We start from the raw sequence: 26185 nt of genomic DNA, 5'->3' as shown, positions 1-26185 counted from the left end.
TTCAGGGCCTATACTGAAAAGGTGAGGAGATGTGACCAGTGCTATGTGGATGTAGCCAGATCCAAGTGGGTGTGTACAACGCCTACACTGTCAGCTCCAATTTCTCTCTAAATACAGAAAAGTAGAAAAATAACAGTTTGATGAGAAAACTAAAACTACAATTTTGATATTTATGATTTATGGCCAACCGTATAGTTGATGATGGGCCTATTTTAATGTGGAGGACTGTTGCTCCATCTACCCCATTGTTATTCTCGCCCTGTGTACTGTTTTCAACTCTATGTATAAATAACTTTTTGTGGCAAAGCAGAAAAACCCTCTGTTACCTTTTTGAGTGCTGTAGCAATGGATTTCACATCCCAGATTGTGATTGCCCAAAATGGTGATATGATGATTTTTTAGAGAAAGCTAAAGTACATGGTGATATGGTAAATCATGAAGGAGATTGATAAATTAGATGATATGGGGGAATATTGCTGGTATCAGGTGCAAATAACATAACTATGATAATATAATAGTAGGCACACCCCCATGGCAAAGAAAGGAAGCATTTTTGGTTTATTCTACAGGGGTTTATGATCACTGAATGGTTTCTAAAATGTTTGAGTATTGTTTTAAAATTTATTTCAATGACATTTTTTAAGCAAGCCAAAATGTAGTCGGCAGTATTTGAACACGCGGTGGGAGACCCCAATGGATTTCTAGTCCATCGAAAAAAAAACCATCGGCCACGAATATTTTATATTTTATAATGTGTCATATTTGTTTACTATTTTTACAATAAATATTTAAACAAGGTCCCACCGAGATTTGAACTCAGATCACTGGATTCAAAGTCCAAAGTGCTAACCATTACACCATGGAACATATTGATATGTTATACCAGGCTGTAACAGTCCACATATAATAAACTGTATACTAAACTGGAGGTGCTTAAAATCTTTGAAATGCTACCAAACTATTTGCATATTGTTAAGGCTGGACTAAGGGCCACATGGGTCAGGGGCTAAAATGTTTCAGGGCCTAAACTGAAATGGGGAGGAGATGTGACCAGTGCTAGGTGGATGTAGCCAGATCCAAGTGGGTGTGTACAACGCCTACACTGTCAGCCCCAATTTCTCTCTAAATACAGAAAAGTAGAAAAATAACATAGTTTGATGAGAAAACTAAAACTACAATTTTAATACTTATGATTTATGGCCAACCGTACAGTTGATGGTGAGCCTATTTTTATGTGGAGGACTGTTGCTCCTTCCACCCCATTGTTATTCTCGCCCTGTGTATTGTTTTCAACTCTATGTATAAATAACTTTTTATGGCAAACCAGAAAAACCCTCTGTTACCTTTTTGAGTGCTGTAGCAATGGATTTCACATCCCAGATTGTGATTGCCCAAAATGGTGAAATTATGATTTTTTAGAGAAAGCTAAAGTACATGGTGATATGGTAAATCATGAAGGAGATTGATAAATTAGATGATATGGGGGAATATTACTGGTATCAGGTGCAAATAACATAACTATGATAATATAATAGTAGGCACACCCCCATGGCAAAGAAAGGAAGCATTTTTGGTTTATTCTACAGGTGTTTATTATCACTGAATGGTTTCTAAAACGTTTGAGTATTGGTTTAAAATTTATTTCAATGACATTTTTCCAGCAAGCCAAAATGTAGTCGGCAGTATTTGAACACGCGCTGGGAGACCCCAATGGAATTCTAGTCCATCGCCAAAACCTATCGGCCACGAATACATACATATTTTATAACGTGTCATATTTGTTTACTATTTTTACAATAAATATTTAAACAAGGTCCCACCGAAATTTAAACTCAGATCGCTGGATTCAGAGTCCAGAGTGCTAACCATTACACCATGGAACCTATTGATATGTTATGCCAGGCTGTAACAGACCACATATAATAAACTGTATACTAAACTGGAGATGCTTAAAATATTTGAAATGCTACCAATCTATTTGCATATTGTTAAGGCCGGATTAAGGGCCACATGGGTCAGGGGCTAAAATGTTTCAGGGCCTATACTGAAAAGGTGAGGAGATGTGACCAGTGCTATGTGGATGTAGCCAGATCCAAGTGGGTGTGTACAACGCCTACACTGTCAGCACCAATTTCTCTCTAAATACAGAAAAGTAGAAAAATAACATAGTTTGATGAGAAAACTAAAACTACAATTTTGATATTTATGATTTATGGCCAACCGCATAGTTGATGATGGGCCTATTTTAATGTGGAGGACTGTTGCTCCAACCACCCCATTGTTATTCTCGCCCTGTGTATTGTTTTCAACTCTATGTATAAATAATTTTTTATGGCAAACCAGAAAAACCCTCTGTTACCTTTTTGAGTGCTGTAGCAATGGATTTCACATCCCAGATTGTGATTGCCCAAAATGGTGATATGATGATTTTTTTAGAGAAAGCTAAAGTACATGGTGATATGGTAAATCATGAAGGAGATTGATAAATTAGATGATATGGGGGAATATTGCTGGTATCAGGTGCAAATAACATAACTATGATAATATAATAGTAGGCACACCCCCATGGCATAGAAAGGAAGCATTTTTGGTTTATTCTACAGGTGTTTATGATCACTGAATGGTTTCTAAAATGTTTGAGTATTGGTTTAAAATTTATTTCAATGACATTTTTCCAGCAAGCCAAAATGTAGTAGGCAGTATTTGAAAACGCGGTGTGAGACCCCAATGGATTTCTAGTCCATCGCCAAAACCCATCGGCCACGAATACATACATATTTTATAATGTGTCTTATTTGTTTACAATAAATATTTAAACAAGGTCCCACCAAGATATGCACTCGGATCGCTGGATTCAGAGTCCAGAGTGCTAACCATTACACCATGGAACCTATTGACGTATTATGCCAGGCTGTAACAGTCCACATATAATAAACTGTATACTAAACTGGAGATGCTTAAAATCTTTGAAATGCTACCAATCTATTTGCATATTGTTAAGGCCGGATTAAGGGCCACATGGGTCAGGGGCTAAAATATTTCAGGGCCTATACTGAAAAGGTGAGGAGATGTGACCAGTGCTATGTGGATGTAGCCAGATCCAAGTGGGTGTGTACAACGCCTACACTGTCAGCCCCAATTTCTCTCTAAATACAGAAAAGTAGAAAAATAACATAGTTTGATGAGAAAACTAAAACTACAATTTTGATATTTATGATTTATGGCCAACCGTATAGTTGATGATGGGCCTATTTTAATGTGGAGGACTGTTGCTCCATCCACCCCATTGTTATTCTCGCCCTGTGTAATGTTTTCAACTCTATGTATAAATAACTTTTTATGGCAAAGCAGAAAAACCCTCTGTTACCTTTTTGAGTGCTGTAGTAATGGATTTCACATCCCACATTGTGATTGCCCAAAATGGTGATATGATGATTTTTTAGAGAAAGCTAAAGTACATGGTGATATGGTAAATCATGAAGGAGATTGATAAATTAGATGATATGGGGGAATATTGCTGGTATCAGGTGCAAATAACATAACTATGATAATATAATAGTAGGCACACCCCCATGGCAAAGAAAGGAAGCATTTTTGGTTTATTCTACTGGGGTTTATGATCACTGAATGGTTTCTAAAATGTTTGAGTATTGTTTTAAAGTTTATTTCAATGACATTTTTCCAGCAAGCCAAAATGTAGTCGGCAGTATTTGAACACGCGGTGGGAGACCCCAATGGATTTCTAGACCATCGCCAAAACCCATCGGCCACAAATATTTTATATTTTATAACGTGTCATATTTGTTTACTATTTTTACAATAAATATTTAAACAAGGTCCCACCGAGATTTGAACTCAGATCACTGGATTCAAAGTCCAAAGTGCTAACCATTACACCATGGAACCTATTGATATGTTAGGCCAGGCTGTAACAGTCCACATATAATAAACTGTATACTAAACTGGAGGTGCTTAAAATCTTTGAAATGCTACCAAACTATTTGCATATTGTTAAGGCCGGACTAAGGGCCACATGGGTCAGGGGCAAAAATGTTTCAGGGTCTAAACTGAAATGGGGAGGAGATGTGACCAGTGCTATGTGGATGTAGCCAGATCCAAGTGGGTGTGTACAACGCCTACACTGTCAGCCCCAATTTCTCTCTAAATACAGAAAAGTAGAAAAATAACATAGTTTGATGAGAAAACTAAAACTACAATTTTAATACTTATGATTTATGGCCAACCGTACAGTTGATGGTGAGCCTATTTTTATGTGGAGTACTGTTGCTCCTTCCACCCCATTGTTATTCTCGCCCTGTGTATTATTTTCAACTCTATGTATGAATAACTTTTTATGGCAAACCAGAAAAACCCTCTGTTACCTTTTTGAGTGCTGTAGCAATGGATTTCACATCCCAGATTGTGATTGCCCAAAATGGTGAAATGATGATTTTTTAGAGAAAGCTAAAGTACATGGTGATATGGTAAATCATGAAGGAGATTGATAAATTAGATGATATGGGGGAATATTGCTGATATCAGGTGCAAATAACATAACTATGATAATATAATAGTAGGCACACCCCCATGGCAAAGAAAGGAAGCATTTTTGGTTTATTCTACAGGTGTTTATTATCACTGAATGGTTTCTAAAACGTTTGAGTATTAGTTTAAAATTTATTTCAATGACATTTTTCCAGCAAGCAAAAATGTAGTCGGCAGTATTTGAACACGCGCTGGGAGACCCCAATGGATTTCTAGTCCATCGCCAAAACCTATCGGCCACGAATACATACATATTTTATAACGTGTCATATTTGTTTACTATTTTTACAATAAATATTTAAACAAGGTCCCACCGAAATTTGAACTTGGATCGCTGGATTCAGAATCCAGAGTGCTAACCATTACACCATGGAACCTATTGACATGTTATGCCAGGCTGTAACAGTCCACATATAATAAACTGTATACTAAACTGGAGGTGCTTAAAATCTTTGAAATGCTACCAATCTATTTGCATATTGTTAAGGCCGGATTAAGGGCCACATGGGTCAGGGGCTAAAATGTTTCAGGGCCTATACTGAGAAGGGGAGGAGCTGTGACCAGTGCTATGTGGATGTAGCCAGATCCAAGTGGGTGTGTACAACGCCTACACTGTCAGCACCAATTTCTCTCTAAATACAGAAAAGTAGAAAAATAACATAGTTTGATGAGAAAACTAAAACTACAATTTTGATATTTATGATTTATGGCCAACCGCATAGTTGATGGTCGGCCTATTTTTATGTGGAGGACTGTTGCTCCAACCACCCCATTGTTATTCTCGCCCTGTGTATTGTTTTCAACTCTATGTATAAATAATTTTTTATGGCAAACCAGAAAAACCCTCTGTTACCTTTTTGAGTGCTGTAGCAATGGATTTCACATCCCAGATTGTGATTGCCCAAAATGGTGATATGATGATTTTTTTAGAGAAAGCTAAAGTACATGGTGATATGGTAAATCATGAAGGAGATTGATAAATTAGATGATATGGGGGAATATTGCTGGTATCAGGTGCAAATAACATAACTATGATAATATAATAGTAGGCACACCCCCATGGCATAGAAAGGAAGCATTTTTGGTTTATTCTACAGGTGTTTATGATCACTGAATGGTTTCTAAAATGTTTGAGTATTGGTTTAAAATTTATTTCAATGACATTTTTCCAGCAAGCCAAAATGTAGTAGGCAGTATTTGAAAACGCGGTGGGAGACCCCAATGGATTTCTAGTCCATCGCCAAAACCCATCGGCCACGAATACATACATATTTTATAATGTGTCTTATTTGTTTACAATAAATATTTAAACAAGGTCCCACCAAGATATGCACTCGGATCGCTGGATTCAGAGTCCAGAGTGCTAACCATTACACCATGGAACCTATTGACGTATTATGCCAGGCTGTAACAGTCCACATATAATAAACTGTATACTAAACTGGAGATGCTTAAAATCTTTGAAATGCTACCAATCTATTTGCATATTGTTAAGGCCGGATTAAGGGCCACATGGGTCAGGGGCTAAAATATTTCAGGGCCTATACTGAAAAGGTGAGGAGATGTGACCAGTGCTATGTGGATGTAGCCAGATCCAAGTGGGTGTGTACAACGCCTACACTGTCAGCCCCAATTTCTCTCTAAATACAGAAAAGTAGAAAAATAACATAGTTTGATGAGAAAACTAAAACTACAATTTTGATATTTATGATTTATGGCCAACCGCATAGTTGATGATGGGCCTATTTTAATGTGGAGGACTGTTGCTCCAACCACCCCATTGTTATTCTCGCCCTGTGTATTGTTTTCAACTCTATGTATAAATAATTTTTTATGGCAAACCAGAAAAACCCTCTGTTACCTTTTTGAGTGCTGTAGCAATGGATTTCACATCCCAGATTGTGATTGCCCAAAATGGTGATATGATGATTTTTTTAGAGAAAGCTAAAGTACATGGTGATATGGTAAATCATGAAGGAGATTGATAAATTAGATGATATGGGGGAATATTGCTGGTATCAGGTGCAAATAACATAACTATGATAATATAATAGTAGGCACACCCCCATGGCATAGAAAGGAAGCATTTTTGGTTTATTCTACAGGTGTTTATGATCACTGAATGGTTTCTAAAATGTTTGAGTATTGGTTTAAAATTTATTTCAATGACATTTTTCCAGCAAGCCAAAATGTAGTAGGCAGTATTTGAAAACGCGGTGGGAGACCCCAATGGATTTCTAGTCCATCGCCAAAACCCATCGGCCACGAATACATACATATTTTATAATGTGTCTTATTTGTTTACAATAAATATTTAAACAAGGTCCCACCAAGATATGCACTCGGATCGCTGGATTCAGAGTCCAGAGTGCTAACCATTACACCATGGAACCTATTGACGTATTATGCCAGGCTGTAACAGTCCACATATAATAAACTGTATACTAAACTGGAGATGCTTAAAATCTTTGAAATGCTACCAATCTATTTGCATATTGTTAAGGCCGGATTAAGGGCCACATGGGTCAGGGGCTAAAATATTTCAGGGCCTATACTGAAAAGGTGAGGAGATGTGACCAGTGCTATGTGGATGTAGCCAGATCCAAGTGGGTGTGTACAACGCCTACACTGTCAGCCCCAATTTCTCTCTAAATACAGAAAAGTAGAAAAATAACATAGTTTGATGAGAAAACTAAAACTACAATTTTGATATTTATGATTTATGGCCAACCGTATAGTTGATGATGGGCCTATTTTAATGTGGAGGACTGTTGCTCCATCCACCCCATTGTTATTCTCGCCCTGTGTAATGTTTTCAACTCTATGTATAAATAACTTTTTATGGCAAAGCAGAAAAACCCTCTGTTACCTTTTTGAGTGCTGTAGTAATGGATTTCACATCCCACATTGTGATTGCCCAAAATGGTGATATGATGATTTTTTAGAGAAAGCTAAAGTACATGGTGATATGGTAAATCATGAAGGAGATTGATAAATTAGATGATATGGGGGAATATTGCTGGTATCAGGTGCAAATAACATAACTATGATAATATAATAGTAGGCACACCCCCATGGCAAAGAAAGGAAGCATTTTTGGTTTATTCTACTGGGGTTTATGATCACTGAATGGTTTCTAAAATGTTTGAGTATTGTTTTAAAGTTTATTTCAATGACATTTTTCCAGCAAGCCAAAATGTAGTCGGCAGTATTTGAACACGCGGTGGGAGACCCCAATGGATTTCTAGACCATCGCCAAAACCCATCGGCCACAAATATTTTATATTTTATAACGTGTCATATTTGTTTACTATTTTTACAATAAATATTTAAACAAGGTCCCACCGAGATTTGAACTCAGATCACTGGATTCAAAGTCCAAAGTGCTAACCATTACACCATGGAACCTATTGATATGTTAGGCCAGGCTGTAACAGTCCACATATAATAAACTGTATACTAAACTGGAGGTGCTTAAAATCTTTGAAATGCTACCAAACTATTTGCATATTGTTAAGGCCGGACTAAGGGCCACATGGGTCAGGGGCAAAAATGTTTCAGGGTCTAAACTGAAATGGGGAGGAGATGTGACCAGTGCTATGTGGATGTAGCCAGATCCAAGTGGGTGTGTACAACGCCTACACTGTCAGCCCCAATTTCTCTCTAAATACAGAAAAGTAGAAAAATAACATAGTTTGATGAGAAAACTAAAACTACAATTTTAATACTTATGATTTATGGCCAACCGTACAGTTGATGGTGAGCCTATTTTTATGTGGAGTACTGTTGCTCCTTCCACCCCATTGTTATTCTCGCCCTGTGTATTATTTTCAACTCTATGTATGAATAACTTTTTATGGCAAACCAGAAAAACCCTCTGTTACCTTTTTGAGTGCTGTAGCAATGGATTTCACATCCCAGATTGTGATTGCCCAAAATGGTGAAATGATGATTTTTTAGAGAAAGCTAAAGTACATGGTGATATGGTAAATCATGAAGGAGATTGATAAATTAGATGATATGGGGGAATATTGCTGATATCAGGTGCAAATAACATAACTATGATAATATAATAGTAGGCACACCCCCATGGCAAAGAAAGGAAGCATTTTTGGTTTATTCTACAGGTGTTTATTATCACTGAATGGTTTCTAAAACGTTTGAGTATTAGTTTAAAATTTATTTCAATGACATTTTTCCAGCAAGCAAAAATGTAGTCGGCAGTATTTGAACACGCGCTGGGAGACCCCAATGGATTTCTAGTCCATCGCCAAAACCTATCGGCCACGAATACATACATATTTTATAACGTGTCATATTTGTTTACTATTTTTACAATAAATATTTAAACAAGGTCCCACCGAAATTTGAACTTGGATCGCTGGATTCAGAATCCAGAGTGCTAACCATTACACCATGGAACCTATTGACATGTTATGCCAGGCTGTAACAGTCCACATATAATAAACTGTATACTAAACTGGAGGTGCTTAAAATCTTTGAAATGCTACCAATCTATTTGCATATTGTTAAGGCCGGATTAAGGGCCACATGGGTCAGGGGCTAAAATGTTTCAGGGCCTATACTGAGAAGGGGAGGAGCTGTGACCAGTGCTATGTGGATGTAGCCAGATCCAAGTGGGTGTGTACAACGCCTACACTGTCAGCCCCAATTTCTCTCTTAATACAGAAAAGTAGAAAAATAACATAGTTTGATGAGAAAACTAAAACTACAATTTTAATACTTATGATTTATGGCCAACCGTACAGTTGATGGTCGGCCTATTTTTATGTGGAGGACTGTAGCTCCATCCACCCCATTGTTATTCTCGCCCTGTGTATTGTTTTCAACTCTATGTATAAATAACTTTTTATGGCAAACCAGAAAAACCCTCTGCTACCTTCTTGAGTGCTGTAGCAATGGATTTAACATCGCAGATTGTGATTGCCCAAAATGGTGATATGATGATTTTTTAGAGAAAGCTAAAGTACATGGTGATATGGTAAATCATGAAGGAGATTGATAAATTAGATGATATGGGGGAATATTGCTGGTATCAGGTGCAAATAACATAACTATGATAATATAATAGTAGGCACACCCCCATGGCATAGAAAGGAAGCATTTTTGGTTTATTCTACAGGTGTTTATGATCACTGAATGGTTTCTAAAATGTTTGAGTATTGGTTTAAAATTTATTTCAATGACATTTTTCCAGCAAGCCAAAATGTAGTAGGCAGTATTTGAAAACGCGGTGGGAGACCCCAATGGATTTCTAGTCCATCGCCAAAACCCATCGGCCACGAATACATACATATTTTATAATGTGTCTTATTTGTTTACAATAAATATTTAAACAAGGTCCCACCAAGATATGCACTCGGATCGCTGGATTCAGAGTCCAGAGTGCTAACCATTACACCATGGAACCTATTGACGTATTATGCCAGGCTGTAACAGTCCACATATAATAAACTGTATACTAAACTGGAGATGCTTAAAATCTTTGAAATGCTACCAATCTATTTGCATATTGTTAAGGCCGGATTAAGGGCCACATGGGTCAGGGGCTAAAATATTTCAGGGCCTATACTGAAAAGGTGAGGAGATGTGACCAGTGCTATGTGGATGTAGCCAGATCCAAGTGGGTGTGTACAACGCCTACACTGTCAGCCCCAATTTCTCTCTAAATACAGAAAAGTAGAAAAATAACATAGTTTGATGAGAAAACTAAAACTACAATTTTGATATTTATGATTTATGGCCAACCGCATAGTTGATGATGGGCCTATTTTAATGTGGAGGACTGTTGCTCCAACCACCCCATTGTTATTCTCGCCCTGTGTATTGTTTTCAACTCTATGTATAAATAATTTTTTATGGCAAACCAGAAAAACCCTCTGTTACCTTTTTGAGTGCTGTAGCAATGGATTTCACATCCCAGATTGTGATTGCCCAAAATGGTGATATGATGATTTTTTTAGAGAAAGCTAAAGTACATGGTGATATGGTAAATCATGAAGGAGATTGATAAATTAGATGATATGGGGGAATATTGCTGGTATCAGGTGCAAATAACATAACTATGATAATATAATAGTAGGCACACCCCCATGGCATAGAAAGGAAGCATTTTTGGTTTATTCTACAGGTGTTTATGATCACTGAATGGTTTCTAAAATGTTTGAGTATTGGTTTAAAATTTATTTCAATGACATTTTTCCAGCAAGCCAAAATGTAGTAGGCAGTATTTGAAAACGCGGTGGGAGACCCCAATGGATTTCTAGTCCATCGCCAAAACCCATCGGCCACGAATACATACATATTTTATAATGTGTCTTATTTGTTTACAATAAATATTTAAACAAGGTCCCACCAAGATATGCACTCGGATCGCTGGATTCAGAGTCCAGAGTGCTAACCATTACACCATGGAACCTATTGACGTATTATGCCAGGCTGTAACAGTCCACATATAATAAACTGTATACTAAACTGGAGATGCTTAAAATCTTTGAAATGCTACCAATCTATTTGCATATTGTTAAGGCCGGATTAAGGGCCACATGGGTCAGGGGCTAAAATATTTCAGGGCCTATACTGAAAAGGTGAGGAGATGTGACCAGTGCTATGTGGATGTAGCCAGATCCAAGTGGGTGTGTACAACGCCTACACTGTCAGCCCCAATTTCTCTCTAAATACAGAAAAGTAGAAAAATAACATAGTTTGATGAGAAAACTAAAACTACAATTTTGATATTTATGATTTATGGCCAACCGTATAGTTGATGATGGGCCTATTTTAATGTGGAGGACTGTTGCTCCATCCACCCCATTGTTATTCTCGCCCTGTGTAATGTTTTCAACTCTATGTATAAATAACTTTTTATGGCAAAGCAGAAAAACCCTCTGTTACCTTTTTGAGTGCTGTAGTAATGGATTTCACATCCCACATTGTGATTGCCCAAAATGGTGATATGATGATTTTTTAGAGAAAGCTAAAGTACATGGTGATATGGTAAATCATGAAGGAGATTGATAAATTAGATGATATGGGGGAATATTGCTGGTATCAGGTGCAAATAACATAACTATGATAATATAATAGTAGGCACACCCCCATGGCAAAGAAAGGAAGCATTTTTGGTTTATTCTACTGGGGTTTATGATCACTGAATGGTTTCTAAAATGTTTGAGTATTGTTTTAAAGTTTATTTCAATGACATTTTTCCAGCAAGCCAAAATGTAGTCGGCAGTATTTGAACACGCGGTGGGAGACCCCAATGGATTTCTAGACCATCGCCAAAACCCATCGGCCACAAATATTTTATATTTTATAACGTGTCATATTTGTTTACTATTTTTACAATAAATATTTAAACAAGGTCCCACCGAGATTTGAACTCAGATCACTGGATTCAAAGTCCAAAGTGCTAACCATTACACCATGGAACCTATTGATATGTTAGGCCAGGCTGTAACAGTCCACATATAATAAACTGTATACTAAACTGGAGGTGCTTAAAATCTTTGAAATGCTACCAAACTATTTGCATATTGTTAAGGCCGGACTAAGGGCCACATGGGTCAGGGGCAAAAATGTTTCAGGGTCTAAACTGAAATGGGGAGGAGATGTGACCAGTGCTATGTGGATGTAGCCAGATCCAAGTGGGTGTGTACAACGCCTACACTGTCAGCCCCAATTTCTCTCTAAATACAGAAAAGTAGAAAAATAACATAGTTTGATGAGAAAACTAAAACTACAATTTTAATACTTATGATTTATGGCCAACCGTACAGTTGATGGTGAGCCTATTTTTATGTGGAGTACTGTTGCTCCTTCCACCCCATTGTTATTCTCGCCCTGTGTATTATTTTCAACTCTATGTATGAATAACTTTTTATGGCAAACCAGAAAAACCCTCTGTTACCTTTTTGAGTGCTGTAGCAATGGATTTCACATCCCAGATTGTGATTGCCCAAAATGGTGAAATGATGATTTTTTAGAGAAAGCTAAAGTACATGGTAATATGGTAAATCATGAAGGAGATTGATAAATTAGATGATATGGGGGAATATTGCTGATATCAGGTGCAAATAACATAACTATGATAATATAATAGTAGGCACACCCCCATGGCAAAGAAAGGAAGCATTTTTGGTTTATTCTACAGGTGTTTATTATCACTGAATGGTTTCTAAAACGTTTGAGTATTAGTTTAAAATTTATTTCAATGACATTTTTCCAGCAAGCAAAAATGTAGTCGGCAGTATTTGAACACGCGCTGGGAGACCCCAATGGATTTCTAGTCCATCGCCAAAACCTATCGGCCACGAATACATACATATTTTATAACGTGTCATATTTGTTTACTATTTTTACAATAAATATTTAAACAAGGTCCCACCGAAATTTGAACTTGGATCGCTGGATTCAGAATCCAGAGTGCTAACCATTACACCATGGAACCTATTGACATGTTATGCCAGGCTGTAACAGTCCACATATAATAAACTGTATACTAAACTGGAGGTGCTTAAAATCTTTGAAATGCTACCAATCTATTTGCATATTGTTAAGGCCGGATTAAGGGCCACATGGGTCAGGGGCTAAAATGTTTCAGGGCCTATACTGAGAAGGGGAGGAGCTGTGACCAGTGCTATGTGGATGTAGCCAGATCCAAGTGGGTGTGTACAACGCCTACACTGTCAGCCCCAATTTCTCTCTTAATACAGAAAAGTAGAAAAATAACATAGTTTGATGAGAAAACTAAAACTACAATTTTAATACTTATGATTTATGGCCAACCGTACAGTTGATGGTCGGCCTATTTTTATGTGGAGGACTGTAGCTCCATCCACCCCATTGTTATTCTCGCCCTGTGTATTGTTTTCAACTCTATGTATAAATAACTTTTTATGGCAAACCAGAAAAACCCTCTGCTACCTTCTTGAGTGCTGTAGCAATGGATTTAACATCGCAGATTGTGATTGCCCAAAATGGTGATATGATGATTTTTTAGAGAAAGCTAAAGTACATGGTGATATGGTAAATCATGAAGGAGATTGATAAATTAGATGATATGGGGGAATATTGCTGGTATCAGGTGCAAATAACATAACTATGATAATATAATAGTAGGCACACCCCCATGGCATAGAAAGGAAGCATTTTTGGTTTATTCTACAGGTGTTTATGATCACTGAATGGTTTCTAAAACGTTTGAGTATTGGTTTAAAAATTTTTTCAATGACATTTTTCCAGCAAGCCAAAATGTAGTCGGCAGTATTTGAACAGGCGCTGGGAGACCCCAATGGATTTCTAGTCCATCGCCAAAACCAATCGGCCACGAATACATACATATTTTATAATGTGTCATATTTGTTTACTTTTTTTACAATAAATATTTAAACAAGGTCCCACCGAAATTTGAACTCGGATCGCTGGATTCAGAGTTCCGAGTGCTAACCATTACACCATGGAACCTATTGACATGTTTTGCCTGGCTGTAACAGTCCACATATAATAAACTGTATACTAAACTGGAGGTGCTTAAAATCTTTGAAATGCTACCAATCTATTTGCATATTGTTAAGGCCGGATTAAGTGCCACATGGGTCAGGGGCTAAAATGTTTCAGGGCCTATACTGAGAAGGGGAGGAGCTGTGACCAGTGCTATGTGGATGTAGCCAGATCCAAGTGGGTGTGTACAACGCCTACACTGTCAGCCCCAATTTCTCTCTAAATACAGAAAAGTAGAAAAATAACATAGTTTGATGAGAAAACTAAAACTACAATTTTAATACTTATGATTTATGGCCAACCGTACAGTTGATGGTGAGCCTATTTTAATGTGGAGGACTGTTGCTCCATCTACCCCATTGTTATTCTCGCCCTGTGTACTGTTTTCAACTCTATGTATAAATAACTTTTTATGGCAAACCAGAAAAACCCTCTGTTACCTTTTTGAGTGCTGTAGCAATGGATTTCACATCCCAGATTGTAATTGCCCAAAATGGTGAAATGATGATTTTTTAGAGAAAGCTAAAGTACATGGTGATATGGTAAATCATGAAGGAGATTGATAAATTAGATGATATGGGGGAATATTGCTGGTATCAGGTGCAAATAACATAACTATGATAATATAATAGTAGGCACACCCCCATGGCATAGAAAGGAAGCATTTTTGGTTTATTCTACAGGTGTTTATGATCACTGAATGGTTTCTAAAACGTTTGAGTATTGGTTTAAAATTTTTTTCAATGACATTTTTCCAGCAAGCCAAAATGTAATCGGCAGTATTTGAACAGGCGCTGGGAGACCCCAATGGATTTCTAGTCCATCGCCAAAACCTATCGGCCATGAATACATACATATTTTATAATGTGTCATATTTGTTTACAATAAATATTTAAACAAGGTCCCACTGAGATTTGAACTCGGATTGCTGGATTCAGAGTCCAGAGTGCTAACCATTACACCATGGAACTTATTAACATATTATGCCCGGCTGTAACAGTCCACATATAATAAACTGTATACTAAACTGGAGGTGCTTAAAATCTTTGAAATGCTACCAAACTATTTGCATATTGTTAAGGCCGGACTAAGGGCCACATGGGTCAGGGGCTAAAATGTTTCAGGGCCTAAACTGAAATGGGGAGGAGATGTGACCAGTGCTATGTGGATGTTGCCAGATCCAAGTGGGTGTGTACAATGCCTACACTGTCAGCCCCAATTTCTCTCTAAATACAGAAAAGTAGAAAAATAACATAGTTTGATGAGAAAACTAAAACTACAATTTTAATACTTATGATTTATATCCAACCGTACAGTTGTTGGTGAGCCTATTTTTATGTGGAGGACTGTTGCTCCTTCCACCCCATTGTTATTCTCGCCCTATGTATTGTTTTCAACTCTATGTATAAATAACTTTTTATGGCAAACCAGAAAAACCCTCTGTTACCTTTTTGAGTGCTGTAGCAATGGATTTCACATCCCAGATTGTGATTGCCCAAAATGGTGATATGATGATTTTTTAGAGAAAGCTAAAGCACATGGTGATATGGTAAATCATGAAGGAGATTGATAAATTAGATGATATGGGGGAATATTGCTGGTATCAGGTGCAAATAACATAACTATGATAATATAATAGTAGGCACACCCCCATGGCATAGAAAGGAAGCATTTTTGGTTTATTCTACAGGTGTTTATGATCACTGAATGGTTTCTAAAATGTTTGAGTATTGGTTTAAAATTTATTTCAAAGACATTTTTCCAGCAAGCCAAAATGTAGTAGGCAGTATTTGAAAATGCGGTGGGAGACCCCAATGGATTTCTAGTCCATCGCCAAAACAAATCGGCCACGAATACATACATATTTTATAATGTGTCATATTTGTTTACTTTTTTTACAATAAATATTTAAACAAGGTCCCACCGAGATATGAACTTGGATCGCTGGATTCAGAGTCCAGAGTGCTAACCATTACACCATGGAACCTATTGACGTATTATGCCAGGCTGTAACAGTCCACATATAATAAACTGTATACTAAACTGGAGATGCTTAAAATCTTTGAAATGCTACCAATCTATTTGCATATTGTTAAGGCCGGATTAAGGGCCACATGGGTCTGGGGCTAAAATGTTTCAGGGCCTATACTGAAAAGGTGAGGAGATGTGACCAGTGCTATGTGGATGTAGCCAGATCCAAGTGGGTGTGTACAACGCCTACACTGTCAGCCCCAATTTCTTTCTAAATACAGAAAAGTAGAAAAATAACATAGTTTGATGAGAAAACTAAAACTACAATTTTGATATTTATGATTTATGGCCAACCGTATAGTTGATGATGGGCCTATTTTAATGTGGAGGACTGTTGCTCCAACCACCCCATTGTTATTCTCGCCCTGTGTATTATTTTCAACTCTATGTATAAATAACTTTTTATGGCAAAGCAGAAAAACCCTCTGTTACCTTTTTGAGTGCTGTAGCAATGGATTTCACATCCCAGATTGTGATTGCCCAAAATGGTGATATGATGATTTTTTTAGAGAAAGCTAAAGTACATGGTGATATGGTAAATCATGAAGGAGATTGATAAATTAGATGATATGGGGGAATATTGCTGGTATCAGGTGCAAATAACATAACTATGATAATATAATAGTAGGCACACCCCCATGGCATAGAAAGGAAGCATTTTTGGTTTATTCTACAGGTGTTTATGATCACTGAATGGTTTCTAAAATGTTTGAGTATTGGTTTAAAATTTATTTCAATGACATTTTTCCAGCAAGTCAAAATGTAGTAGGCAGTATTTGAAAACGCGGTGGGAGACCCCAATGGATTTCTAGTCCATCGCCAAAACCAATCGGCCACGAATACATACATATTTTATAATGTGTCTTATTTGTTTACTTTTTTTACAATAAATATTTAAACAAGGTCCCACCAAGATATGAACTCGGATGGCTGGATTCAGAGACCAGAGTGCTAACCATTACACCATGGAACCTATTGACATATTATGCCAGGCTGTAACAGTCCACATATAATAAACTGTATACTAAACTGGAGATACTTAAAATCTTTGAAATGCTACCAATCTATTTGCATATTGTTAAGGCCGGATTAAGGGCCACATGGGTCAGGGGCTAAAATGTTTCAGGGCCTATACTGAAAAGGTGAGGAGATGTGACCAGTGCTATGTGGATGTAGCCAGATCCAAGTGGGTGTGTACAACGCCTACACTGTCAGCCCCAATTTCTCTCTAAATACAGAAAAGTAGAAAAATAACATAGTTTGATGAGAAAACTAAAACTACAATTTTGATATTTATGATTTATGGCCAACCGTATAGTTGATGATGGGCCTATTTTAATGTGGAGGACTGTTGCTCCATCCACCCCATTGTTATTCTCGCCCTGTGTATTGTTTTCAACTCTATGTATAAATAACTTTTTATGGCAAAGCAGAAAAACCCTCTGTTACCTTTTTGAGTGCTGTAGCAATAGATTTCACATCCCAGATTGTGATTGCCCAAAATGGTGATATGATGATTTTTTAGAGAAAGCTAAAGTACATGGTGATATGGTAAATCATGAAGGAGATTGATAAATTAGATGATATGGGGGAATATTGCTGGTATCAGGTGCAAATAACATAACTATGATAATATAATAGTAGGCACACCCCCATGGCAAAGAAAGGAAGCATTTTTGGTTTATTCTACTGGGGTTTATGATCACTGAATGGTTTCTAAAATGTTTGAGTATTGTTTTAAAATTTATTTCAATGACATTTTTCCAGCAAGCCAAAATGTAGTCGGCAGTATTTGAACACGCGGTGGGAGACCCCAATGGATTTCTAGACCATCGCCAAAACCCATCGGCCACGAATATTTTATATTTTATAACGTGTCATATTTGTTTACTATTTTTACAATAAATATTTAAACAAGGTCCCACCGAGATTTGAACTCAGATCACTGGATTCAAAGTCTAAAGTGCTAACCATTACACCATGGAACCTATTGATATGTTAGGCCAGGCTGTAACAGTCCACATATAATAAACTGTATACTAAACTGGAGGTGCTTAAAATCTTTGAAATGCTACCAAACTATTTGCATATTGTTAAGGCCGGACTAAGGGCCACATGGGTCAGGGGCAAAAATGTTTCAGGGCCTAAACTGAAATGGGGAGGAGATGTGACCAGTGCTATGTGGATGTAGCCAGATCCAAGTGGGTGTGTACAACGCCTACACTGTCAGCCCCAATTTCTCTCTAAAAACAGAAAAGTAGAAAAATAACATAGTTTGATGAGAAAACTAAAACTACAATTTTAATACTTATGATTTATGGCCAACCGTACAGTTGACTGTGAGACTATTTTTATGTGGAGTACTGTTGCTCCTTCCACCCCATTGTTATTCTCGCCCTGTGTATTATTTTCAACTCTATGTATGAATAACTTTTTATGGCAAACCAGAAAAACCCTCTGTTACCTTTTTGAGTGCTGTAGCAATGGATTTCACATCCCAGATTGTAATTGCCCAAAATGGTGAAATGATGATTTTTTAGAGAAAGCTAAAGTACATGGTGATATGGTAAATCATGAAGGAGATTGATAAATTAGATGATATGGGGGAATATTGCTGATATCAGGTGCAAATAACATAACTATGATAATATAATAGTAGGCACACCCCCATGGCAAAGAAAGGAAGCATTTTTGGTTTATTCTACAGGTGTTTATTATCACTGAATGGTTTCTAAAACGTTTGAGTATTGGTTTAAAATTTATTTCAATGACATTTTTCCAGCAAGCCAAAATGTAGTAGGCAGTATTTGAAAACGCGGTGGGAGACCCCAATGGATTTTTAGTCCATCGCCAAAACCAATCGGCCACAAATATTTTATATTTTATAATGTGTCATATTTGTTTACTATTTTTACAATAAATATTTAAACAAGGTCCCACCGAGATTTGAACTCAGATCACTGGATTCAAAGTCCAAAGTGCTAACCATTACACCATGGAACGTATTGATATATTATACCAGGCTGTAACAGTCCACATATAATAAACTGTATACTAAACTGGAGGTGCTTAAAATCTTTGAAATGCTACCAAACTATTTGCATATTGTTAAGGCCGGACTAAGGGCCACATGGGTCAGGGGCTAAAATGTTTCAGGGCCTAAACTGAAATGGGGAGGAGATGTGACCAGTGCTATGTGGATGTAGCCAGATCCAAGTGGGTGTGTACAACGCCTACACTGTCAGCCCCAATTTCTCTCTAAATACAGAAAAGTAGAAAAATAACATAGTTTGATGAGAAAACTAAAACTACAATTTTAATACTTATGATTTATGGCCAACCGTACAGTTGATGGTGAGCCTATTTTAATGTGGAGGACTGTTGCTCCATCTACCCCATTGTTATTCTCGCCCTGTGTACTGTTTTCAACTCTATGTATAAATAACTTTTTATGGCAAACCAGAAAAACCCTCTGTTACCTTTTTGAGTGCTGTAGCAATGGATTTCACATCCCAGATTGTAATTGCCCAAAATGGTGAAATGATGATTTTTTAGAGAAAGCTAAAGTACATGGTGATATGGTAAATCATGAAGGAGATTGATAAATTAGATGATATGGGGGAATATTGCTGGTATCAGGTGCAAATAACATAACTATGATAATATAATAGTAGGCACACCCCCATGGCATAGAAAGGAAGCATTTTTGGTTTATTCTACAGGTGTTTATGATCACTGAATGGTTTCTAAAACGTTTGAGTATTGGTTTAAAATTTTTTTCAATGACATTTTTCCAGCAAGCCAAAATGTAATCGGCAGTATTTGAACAGGCGCTGGGAGACCCCAATGGATTTCTAGTCCATCGCCAAAACCTATCGGCCATGAATACATACATATTTTATAATGTGTCATATTTGTTTACAATAAATATTTAAACAAGGTCCCACTGAGATTTGAACTCGGATTGCTGGATTCAGAGTCCAGAGTGCTAACCATTACACCATGGAACTTATTAACATATTATGCCCGGCTGTAACAGTCCACATATAATAAACTGTATACTAAACTGGAGGTGCTTAAAATCTTTGAAATGCTACCAAACTATTTGCATATTGTTAAGGCCGGACTAAGGGCCACATGGGTCAGGGGCTAAAATGTTTCAGGGCCTAAACTGAAATGGGGAGGAGATGTGACCAGTGCTATGTGGATGTTGCCAGATCCAAGTGGGTGTGTACAATGCCTACACTGTCAGCCCCAATTTCTCTCTAAATACAGAAAAGTAGAAAAATAACATAGTTTGATGAGAAAACTAAAACTACAATTTTAATACTTATGATTTATGGCCAACCGTACAGTTGTTGGTGAGCCTATTTTTATGTGGAGGACTGTTGCTCCTTCCACCCCATTGTTATTCTCGCCCTGTGTATTGTTTTCAACTCTATGTATAAATAACTTTTTATGGCAAACCAGAAAAACCCTCTGTTACCTTTTTGAGTGCTGTAGCAATGGATTTCACATCCCAGATTGTGATTGCCCAAAATGGTGATATGATGATTTTTTAGAGAAAGCTAAAGCACATGGTGATATGGTAAATCATGAAGGAGATTGATAAATTAGATGATATGGGGGAATATTGCTGGTATCAGGTGCAAATAACATAACTATGATAATATAATAGTAGGCACACCCCCATGGCATAGAAAGGAAGCATTTTTGGTTTATTCTACAGGTGCTTATGATCACTGAATGGTTTCTAAAATGTTTGAGTATTGGTTTAAAATTTATTTCAAAGACATTTTTCCAGCAAGCCAAAATGTAGTAGGCAGTATTTGAAAATGCGGTGGGAGACCCCAATGGATTTCTAGTCCATCGCCAAAACAAATCGGCCACGAATACATACATATTTTATAATGTGTCATATTTGTTTACTTTTTTTACAATAAATATTTAAACAAGGTCCCACCGAGATATGAACTTGGATCGCTGGATTCAGAGTCCAGAGTGCTAACCATTACACCATGGAACCTATGGACGTATTATGCCAGGCTGTAACAGTCCACATATAATAAACTGTATACTAAACTGGAGATGCTTAAAATCTTTGAAATGCTACCAATCTATTTGCATATTGTTAAGGCCGGATTAAGGGCCACATGGGTCTGGGGCTAAAATGTTTCAGGGCCTATACTGAAAAGGTGAGGAGATGTGACCAGTGCTATGTGGATGTAGCCAGATCCAAGTGGGTGTGTACAACGCCTACACTGTCAGCCCCAATTTCTTTCTAAATACAGAAAAGTAGAAAAATAACATAGTTTGATGAGAAAACTAAAACTACAATTTTGATATTTATGATTTATGGCCAAACGTATAGTTGATGATGGGCCTATTTTAATGTGGAGGACTGTTGCTCCAACCACCCCATTGTTATTCTCGCCCTGTGTATTATTTTCAACTCTATGTATAAATAACTTTTTATGGCAAAGCAGAAAAACCCTCTGTTACCTTTTTGAGTGCTGTAGCAATGGATTTCACATCCCAGATTGTGATTGCCCAAAATGGTGATATGATGATTTTTTTAGAGAAAGCTAAAGAACATGGTGATATGGTAAATCATGAAGGAGATTGATAAATTAGATGATATGGGGGAATATTGCTGGTATCAGGTGCAAATAACATAACTATGATAATATAATAGTAGGCACTCCCCCATGGCATAGAAAGGAAGCATTTTTGGTTTATTCTACAGGTGTTTATGATCACTGAATGGTTTCTAAAATGTTTGAGTATTGGTTTAAAATTTATTTCAATGACATTTTTCCAGCAAGTCAAAATGTAGTAGGCAGTATTTGAAAACGCGGTGGGAGACCCCAATGGATTTCTAGTCCATCGCCAAAACCAATCGGCCACGAATACATACATATTTTATAATGTGTCTTATTTGTTTACTTTTTTTACAATAAATATTTAAACAAGGTCCCACCAAGATATGAACTCGGATGGCTGGATTCAGAGACCAGAGTGCTAACCATTACACCATGGAACCTATTGACATATTATGCCAGGCTGTAACAGTCCACATATAATAAACTGTATACTAAACTGGAGATGCTTAAAATCTTTGAAATGCTACCAATCTATTTGCATATTGTTAAGGCCGGATTAAGGGCCACATGGGTCAGGGGCTAAAATGTTTCAGGGCCTATACTGAAAAGGTGAGGAGATGTGACCAGTGCTATGTGGATGTAGCCAGATCCAAGTGGGTGTGTACAACGCCTACACTGTCAGCCCCAATTTCTCTCTAAATACAGAAAAGTAGAAAAATAACATAGTTTGATGAGAAAACTAAAACTACAATTTTGATATTTATGATTTATGGCCAACCGTACAGTTGATGATGGGCCTATTTTAATGTGGAGGACTGTTGCTCCATCCACCCCATTGTTATTCTCGCCCTGTGTATTGTTTTCAACTCTATGTATAAATAACTTTTTATGGCAAAGCAGAAAAACCCTCTGTTACCTTTTTGAGTGCTGTAGCAATAGATTTCACATCCCAGATTGTGATTGCCCAAAATGGTGATATGATGATTTTTTAGAGAAAGCTAAAGTACATGGTGATATGGTAAATCATGAAGGAGATTGATAAATTAGATGATATGGGGGAATATTGCTGGTATCAGGTGCAAATAACATAACTATGATAATATAATAGTAGGCACACCCCCATGGCAAAGAAAGGAAGCATTTTTGGTTTATTCTACTGGGGTTTATTATCACTGAATGGTTTCTAAAACGTTTGAGTATTGGTTTAAAATTTATTTCAATGACATTTTTCCAGCAAGCCAAAATGTAGTAGGCAGTATTTGAAAACGCGGTGGGAGACCCCAATGGATTTTTAGTCCATCGCCAAAACCAATCGGCCACGAATACATACATATTTTATAATGTGTCATATTTGTTTACTTTTTTTAAAATAAATATTTAAACAAGGTCCCACCGAGATATGAACTCAGATCGCTGGATTCAGAGTCCAGAGTGCTAACCATTACACCATGGAACCTATTGATGTATTATGCCAGGCTGTAACAGTCCACATATAATAAACTGTATACTAAACTGGAGATGCTTAAAATCTTTGAAATGCTACCAATCTATTTGCATATTGTTAAGGCCGGATTAAGGGCCACATGGGTCCGGGGCTAAAATGTTTCAGGGCCTATACTGAAAAGGTGAGGAGATGTGACCAGTGCTATGTGGATGTAGCCAGATCCAAGTGGGTGTGTACAACGCCTACACTGTCAGCCCCAATTTCTCTCTAAAAACAGAAAAGTAGAAAAATAACATAGTTTGATGAGAAAACTAAAACTACAATTTTAATACTTATGATTTATGGCCAACCGTACAGTTGACTGTGAGACTATTTTTATGTGGAGTACTGTTGCTCCTTCCACCCCATTGTTATTCTCGCCCTGTGTATTATTTTCAACTCTATGTATGAATAACTTTTTATGGCAAACCAGAAAAACCCTCTGTTACCTTTTTGAGTGCTGTAGCAATGGATTTCACATCCCAGATTGTAATTGCCCAAAATGGTGAAATGATGATTTTTTAGAGAAAGCTAAAGTACATGGTGATATGGTAAATCATGAAGGAGATTGATAAATTAGATGATATGGGGGAATATTGCTGATATCAGGTGCAAATAACATAACTATGATAATATAATAGTAGGCACACCCCCATGGCAAAGAAAGGAAGCATTTTTGGTTTATTCTACAGGTGTTTATTATCACTGAATGGTTTCTAAAACGTTTGAGTATTGGTTTAAAATTTATTTCAATGACATTTTTCCAGCAAGCCAAAATGTAGTAGGCAGTATTTGAAAACGCGGTGGGAGACCCCAATGGATTTTTAGTCCATCGCCAAAACCAATCGGCCACGAATATTTTATATTTTATAATGTGTCATATTTGTTTACTATTTTTACAATAAATATTTAAACAAGGTCCCACCGAGATTTGAACTCAGATCACTGGATTCAAAGTCCAAAGTGCTAACCATTACACCATGGAACGTATTGATATATTATACCAGGCTGTAACAGTCCACATATAATAAACTGTATACTAAACTGGAGGTGCTTAAAATCTTTGAAATGCTACCAAACTATTTGCATATTGTTAAGGCCGGACTAAGGGCCACATGGGTCAGGGGCTAAAATGTTTCAGGGCCTAAACTGAAATGGGGAGGAGATGTGACCAGTGCTATGTGGATGTAGCCAGATCCAAGTGGGTGTGTACAACGCCTACACTGTCAGCCCCAATTTCTCTCTAAATACAGAAAAGTAGAAAAATAACATAGTTTGATGAGAAAACTAAAACTACAATTTTAATACTTATGATTTATGGCCAACCGTACAGTTGATGGTGAGCCTATTTTAATGTGGAGGACTGTTGCTCCATCTACCCCATTGTTATTCTCGCCCTGTGTACTGTTTTCAACTCTATGTATAAATAACTTTTTATGGCAAACCAGAAAAACCCTCTGTTACCTTTTTGAGTGCTGTAGCAATGGATTTCACATCCCAGATTGTAATTGCCCAAAATGGTGAAATGATGATTTTTTAGAGAAAGCTAAAGTACATGGTGATATGGTAAATCATGAAGGAGATTGATAAATTAGATGATATGGGGGAATATTGCTGGTATCAGGTGCAAATAACATAACTATGATAATATAATAGTAGGCACACCCCCATGGCATAGAAAGGAAGCATTTTTGGTTTATTCTACAGGTGTTTATGATCACTGAATGGTTTCTAAAATGTTTGAGTATTGGTTTAAAATTTATTTCAAAGACATTTTTCCAGCAAGCCAAAATGTAGTAGGCAGTATTTGAAAATGCGGTGGGAGACCCCAATGGATTTCTAGTCCATCGCCAAAACAAATCGGCCACGAATACATACATATTTTATAATGTGTCATATTTGTTTACTTTTTTTACAATAAATATTTAAACAAGGTCCCACCGAGATATGAACTTGGATCGCTGGATTCAGAGTCCAGAGTGCTAACCATTACACCATGGAACCTATTGACGTATTATGCCAGGCTGTAACAGTCCACATATAATAAACTGTATACTAAACTGGAGATGCTTAAAATCTTTGAAATGCTACCAATCTATTTGCATATTGTTAAGGCCGGATTAAGGGCCACATGGGTCTGGGGCTAAAATGTTTCAGGGCCTATACTGAAAAGGTGAGGAGATGTGACCAGTGCTATGTGGATGTAGCCAGATCCAAGTGGGTGTGTACAACGCCTACACTGTCAGCCCCAATTTCTTTCTAAATACAGAAAAGTAGAAAAATAACATAGTTTGATGAGAAAACTAAAACTACATTTTGATATTTATGATTTATGGCCAACCGTATAGTTGATGATGGGCCTATTTTAATGTGGAGGACTGTTGCTCCAACCACCCCATTGTTATTCTCGCCCTGTGTATTATTTTCAACTCTATGTATAAATAACTTTTTATGCAAAGCAGAAAAACCCTCTGTTACCTTTTTGAGTGCTGTAGCAATGGATTTCACATCCCAGATTGTGATTGCCCAAAATGGTGATATGATGATTTTTTTAGAGAAAGCTAAAGTACATGGTGATATGGTAAATCATGAAGGAGATTGATAAATTAGATGATATGGGGGAATATTGCTGGTATCAGGTGCAAATAACATAACTATGATAATATAATAGTAGGCACACCCCCATGGCATAGAAAGGAAGCATTTTTGGTTTATTCTACAGGTGTTTATGATCACTGAATGGTTTCTAAAATGTTTGAGTATTGGTTTAAAATTTATTTCAATGACATTTTTCCAGCAAGTCAAAATGTAGTAGGCAGTATTTGAAAACGCGGTGGGAGACCCCAATGGATTTCTAGTCCATCGCCAAAACCAATCGGCCACGAATACATACATATTTTATAATGTGTCTTATTTGTTTACTTTTTTTACAATAAATATTTAAACAAGGTCCCACCAAGATATGAACTCGGATGGCTGGATTCAGAGACCAGAGTGCTAA

General features: G+C 37.1%; 11 non-coding genes across 11 annotated transcripts; all 11 read right to left on the bottom strand.

The window, feature by feature from the left end:
• Positions 1–795: 795 nt before the first annotated feature.
• On the bottom strand, positions 796–867 carry TRNAQ-UUG (transfer RNA glutamine (anticodon UUG)). Its single transcript has one exon. It is a non-coding gene; the product is annotated as a tRNA-Gln (tRNA).
• Positions 868–3834: 2967 nt separating this feature from the next.
• Positions 3835–3906, bottom strand: TRNAQ-UUG (transfer RNA glutamine (anticodon UUG)). The gene has a single exon. It is a non-coding gene; the product is annotated as a tRNA-Gln (tRNA).
• A 3975-nt stretch (positions 3907–7881) lies between these two features.
• TRNAQ-UUG (transfer RNA glutamine (anticodon UUG)) lies at positions 7882–7953 on the bottom strand. Its single transcript has one exon. It is a non-coding gene; the product is annotated as a tRNA-Gln (tRNA).
• A 3974-nt stretch (positions 7954–11927) lies between these two features.
• TRNAQ-UUG (transfer RNA glutamine (anticodon UUG)) lies at positions 11928–11999 on the bottom strand. Its single transcript has one exon. It is a non-coding gene; the product is annotated as a tRNA-Gln (tRNA).
• A 3983-nt stretch (positions 12000–15982) lies between these two features.
• TRNAQ-CUG (transfer RNA glutamine (anticodon CUG)) lies at positions 15983–16054 on the bottom strand. Its single transcript has one exon. It is a non-coding gene; the product is annotated as a tRNA-Gln (tRNA).
• Positions 16055–18014: 1960 nt separating this feature from the next.
• Positions 18015–18086, bottom strand: TRNAQ-UUG (transfer RNA glutamine (anticodon UUG)). The gene has a single exon. It is a non-coding gene; the product is annotated as a tRNA-Gln (tRNA).
• A 943-nt stretch (positions 18087–19029) lies between these two features.
• TRNAQ-UUG (transfer RNA glutamine (anticodon UUG)) lies at positions 19030–19101 on the bottom strand. Its single transcript has one exon. It is a non-coding gene; the product is annotated as a tRNA-Gln (tRNA).
• Positions 19102–21052: 1951 nt separating this feature from the next.
• TRNAQ-CUG (transfer RNA glutamine (anticodon CUG)) lies at positions 21053–21124 on the bottom strand. The gene has a single exon. It is a non-coding gene; the product is annotated as a tRNA-Gln (tRNA).
• Positions 21125–23085: 1961 nt separating this feature from the next.
• On the bottom strand, positions 23086–23157 carry TRNAQ-CUG (transfer RNA glutamine (anticodon CUG)). The gene has a single exon. It is a non-coding gene; the product is annotated as a tRNA-Gln (tRNA).
• Positions 23158–24100: 943 nt separating this feature from the next.
• TRNAQ-UUG (transfer RNA glutamine (anticodon UUG)) lies at positions 24101–24172 on the bottom strand. Its single transcript has one exon. It is a non-coding gene; the product is annotated as a tRNA-Gln (tRNA).
• A 944-nt stretch (positions 24173–25116) lies between these two features.
• TRNAQ-CUG (transfer RNA glutamine (anticodon CUG)) lies at positions 25117–25188 on the bottom strand. The gene has a single exon. It is a non-coding gene; the product is annotated as a tRNA-Gln (tRNA).
• Between the last annotated feature and the right edge of the window lie 997 nt (positions 25189–26185).

The sequence above is a fragment of the Taudactylus pleione genome, unplaced genomic scaffold (assembly GCF_031769625.1).
Source record: "Taudactylus pleione unplaced genomic scaffold, aTauple2 ptg000085l, whole genome shotgun sequence".
NCBI classification, from domain to species: domain Eukaryota; kingdom Metazoa; phylum Chordata; class Amphibia; order Anura; family Myobatrachidae; genus Taudactylus; species Taudactylus pleione.
Note: the sequence above shows the minus strand (reverse complement) of the source record. Positions and strands in the feature narration are given on the sequence as shown.